This window comes from Piliocolobus tephrosceles, chromosome 7 (assembly GCF_002776525.5).
Source record: "Piliocolobus tephrosceles isolate RC106 chromosome 7, ASM277652v3, whole genome shotgun sequence".
NCBI lineage: Eukaryota > Metazoa > Chordata > Mammalia > Primates > Cercopithecidae > Piliocolobus > Piliocolobus tephrosceles.
In genome coordinates, this window is record NC_045440.1 from 94,734,900 (window position 1) to 94,739,389 (window position 4,490).

General features: G+C 50.2%; 1 pseudogene; it reads right to left on the bottom strand.

Moving 5' to 3' along the window:
* LOC111549668 overlaps positions 1-3,373 on the bottom strand; it is a 6,500-nt pseudogene extending 3,127 nt beyond the window's left edge.
* Between the last annotated feature and the right edge of the window lie 1,117 nt (positions 3,374-4,490).

Below are 4,490 nucleotides of genomic sequence, written 5' to 3' on the forward strand. Positions count from 1 at the left end.
AGTGGAGATTACCTTCAGGCGGACGTCTCCATCCTGAAGGGGTCTCCGGAGCCACTTGGTGGCTCCAAATGGACCTCGGACCTGCACAGGATTTCTGGCCGAGGGAGGTAAAGAGGAGACAAGGGCACTTACCCCAGAGAGGCCATGAGAGTGAGGGAAGCGGGTCTCAGGTCCTGGTCCGTCTGCGGCGTGGGAGCAGGAGGAGGTTCTTCAACCCGTAGAGGCCTGAGGAGGGGTCTCCTCCCGGGTCTTCGGCACCAACTGATTTGTTTTTTCTAAGACCAGCCGAGCGGGCGCAAAAGAACCAGCGACCAGGCAAGGGTAACAGCAAAACTGCACATTTATTTTGGTAACCTAAGGTGTGGGGAAGAAGTCTGTCAGCCTCCGGCAAAGGAGGCCAGCAGAGTCCCCCGGTGGGGCTCTCGGACGGACTTCCCACAGTCCCAACATCCCGACAGCAGTGGGGCTGTGAGAAGACCGCCGGGGCTCACTGGCCAAGAGTGGCTTTTCTAGGAGTGGGAGGGCAATAGGCGGGGCACGGGCGTGTCCGGGGCGTTCCACAGGTGCGACCAGGTAAATCTTGGTCTCTTCGGATTGACGTCACCTGGCGCATGCCCAGTTGGTCTGCACCTTCCTGGGTCGCTGGCTGCATTTTCGCGGGTGCGGGAAAAGTTGGGGGGGGGATGAAGAACCCGGAAGTGCACCATCTTGCCTCCGTTCGTCCAAACACCTCCTTCCAACCACAGATAAATCAACTCCAAATAGACAAACACCACTTGACTGAGTGTATTCTTGGGTTACAGTGATTATACTCTGTACCAGCCAAGCTATGGGAATGGGTTCTTGGTGATGTAGGATTTTTCTTCTTGGTCACTTTGCAGGCCAGGGGATCCTCAGCTGGTGACACCCCTCCCAGCCCTCACTTGGCCACACTGGTGCATCCCAGCTTGCCTGTGTTACAGCTTGTACCTGTGTTCAGCAGTTCTCGAGCTCTTGTACTGCTCCCAAGAAGAATGAGGAGATGCTGATATTGAAGGGTGAGGAGGGTGGAAAAAAATTTTATTGAGTGGTGGAACAGCTCCCAGTAGAGAGGGGATGCTGGGGGGTGGTCTCCCACCTCACAGTCAGGTGGTTCTCTCCTCCCTGCATGGCTGGGTCCAGGGCTTTTTGTGGGCTTGGAATAGGGGTGGGGCATACTATAGGTAGTATTGGAAAAGGCAACATTCAATTGGTTAAAAGGCATTATTCAGAAAGAATCAACTGGGAAAGGGCAGGCAAACAGGAACAGAAGTTCTCACTCAGTCTCAGGTTTAATCCAGGGCCAGCAGTCTGGTCTTTCAGCCTTCAGGCTGTTTTTGGCTTGAAGATGGGGTTTTACTGGGGTTTGTATCCCCAGGCCCTGGTGACTTCAGCAAGTTGCCACCCATGGGTGCCAATGCGGCTTTCACCCATGTTAACAGGGAGGCCTAGAGGATAGGAATTATCTGCATTCACCTACACCCTGTTCTGTCCTCCCTCCTCTTGGTAACCTCATCTATTCCATGGATGCTAGCATGACCTTTATCCATGCAATGGGTTGGGGGAGCTAACCAGCAGGAATTAGTCATGCTCACCTGCGCTGTGCCCCTTGACTTCTGTTATTGCCTGCCTTTGGATCCCTCTGATGTAGTTTTCCTTTCTAGGAATTCAACCTGAAGCTCCAAATTGAGTTTGGGGCAAATTTGCCTCAGGAGGGTTCATGGACGCATTAAGTTAAGTCCTAGGTGGCCTTCGCCAGACTGCAGACAGCAGCCAGCAGGGCTGCTCCTTCACTGCTTCCTTATCATAGGCTCAATACTAAGGTGAAACCTGGAATTGGGTCCTCCTCAAACAAGGGAGTGAAAGGGAGAATTGGGGTCCTGGCCTAGTAAGATGCCTTTCAAAAGGAAAAAAATCCTCTAGCATAGAAAAAGCTCCCTCTATTTGCAGGACTGTGTTAACTCCTGACATGGTGGAGAAAAGAAAAAGTGCAGGGTGGGGAAGGTGCCTGGGGTAAAAAGCCTCTTGATCTATACAATTGAGTTCCTCCAAAAGGGAGAGAAGATCTTAAACTGTGCTTCCTCTTTGCCTCTAAGAATAGATAGAAAAACTACCTTGTTCTCAATTGCATATCTGATGGCTGGGCCAAATGCTCTTTCTACCCAGTAATATCTCTTAGTTTGCAACAACACCCTTAACATTGTAAGGGAGATAGTGCCATGACAGCTGTGAAAAAAAGAAGGAAAATGCTGTAGGAAAGACTGGATTGGAACGATGCTGACATTCCCACCCCCAGAGATGATGGAGGTGGGGGTGTTGGGGTCCTCTCCAGCATCCTGTCCTCTTAGTTGTGCCATTGCTCTTAATTGGCTCACCAGAGGTTTGGTGCTTCATCTGCCTTCAGAAAAGAGTCTTAGTACAAGAAGCCTCAGAAAAAAGTGAAGTGTCTACATCCGCATTTACTCACCCTTCAGGTATCCTGGGTGATTCCCCAAAATGATGTAGGATTTTTCTTTTCAGTCACTTTGCAAGCCAGGAACCCCTGGCTGGTCATGCCCCACCCAGGCCTTGCTCAGCCACGCTGGCATGCCCCAGCTCGCCTGTGTTATAGCTTGTACCTGCATTTGGCAGTTCCTGAGCTTTTGTAATGTGCCCAAAGAGAGGGGAGAATCATTATATTGAGCAACTGAACAGCTCTCAGTGGAGAGGAGACGCGGTGGGTGGTCCCCCAACCCTGCAGTCGGGTGGTTCTCTCCTCCCCACATGGCCAGGTCCAAGGCTTTTTATGGGTTCAGAATAGGGGTGAGGCAGGCCATAGGTAGTATTGGAAAAGGCAACATTCGATTGGTTAAAAGACATTATTCAGAAAGAATCAATTGGGAAAGGGCAGGCAAACAAGAACAGAAGTTTTTACTCTGAGTTGTGGGTTTCATCTGGGACCAGCAGTCTGGTCTGTCAACCTTCAGGCTGTTTTTGGCTTGAAGATGGGGTTTCAATGGGGACCTGCCCCTATCTGCCTAGGCATTTGGCTGCTTCCTGTTGTTATCATTGGTACGCAGATATTATAGTATTGCTGAGCTAGTTTTTGAATTCTATGCACAAGCACTCTGATCTGGATCCGTGCCACTGTACACCAACCCGCTATGCTTGGTAATGGGTTCTACTTTGTGTGCACTTTGCTCATCATACAGAATGGATTTCTGTTTCTTCTCAGTGCTAATACCACACCATTTGCAGCTTTAATTCCCACTGAAGGGGGTCCTCCCACTACAGCAGCTAAAGCATATTCAGTCTGGACAAGTGTACAAGATGGGCTGAGTGTAGTCAGTGAGAAGCTGTACCTGTGCTCTGCCATCTTTACCTGGAGAGCCAAAGCACATCCCCTCACTTTTCTTCTCTGGCTCCCAACCTGACTTTAACTGTGTTTTCCTTCTGTGCCTCTGTGCAGAATACCAAACACAAGTACTGGAGATCCAATTCCAGAATGACAATGTGAGAAGTTTCTCGGACCTGCTTCCCAATGAAACATCAGTAATTGGTGAAAATTATTAGGAAAAAAACCCCAACACTTGGAGTCCCTGGAGATTGTCCAGAGGACATACAGCAAATGAATAAATATTTATTCAAGTAAATCTCCTAAATTTTGGACAGTGAGAATCTGTGACACTTGATCTGCTCCCTGCCTCCCGCTACCCTCAAACTCCATGTGATGGAAGATCCACTGCAGGTTGGGTGGCCAAGAATATGGAGTCACCTCCTATCGCCTCAGCTCCCGGTTTCTCTCCCAGAGTTCAGGCTGCCAGCATTTCTCTTGTCCCCTTCTCCGTGTGGCAGAGGCTAAATTCTCAGTGAGTACAGCCAAAGAGCTGGGGACTCCTGTCCTTCACTCAGCTCTCTACTGCTACCCTAGACATGACAGGTTGAAAACACTAGGCCACAATTGCTTTTGCCCTGGCTTGCTTTTAGGGCAGATGTTGCTCACTGGAAGAGGCAAGCCAAGAAGCCCCTGTCCAGCATGCTGCTCATAAAACAGGGGTGTCACTTTGAAAGAAGTGTGCCACTGTCCCCACCCCCAGCTCTGGAGCAGTGGTACAGAGGTTTTGCCCAGGGAGAGCAGGCCATAAGAAGAGAGAGCTCTGGCTGGGCATGATGGCTTATGCCAGCACTCCTAGCACTCTGGGAGGCTGAAGCAGGCAGATCGCTTGAGCTTAGGAGTTCAAGCCCAGCCTGGGCAACATGGCAAAACCCTGCCTCTACAAAAAATACAAAAAAATTCAGCCGGGTGTGGTGGTGCGTGCCTGTAGTCCCAGCTACTTGAGGGGCTGAGGTGGGAGGATTGCTTGAGCCCAGGAGGTCAAGGCTGCAGTGAGCTGAAATCACACCACTGCACCCCATCCTAGGTGACAAAGTAAGACCTGGACTCTAAATAAATAAATAAGAGAGCATGAGCTCTGAGCTATCTCTAAATAAAT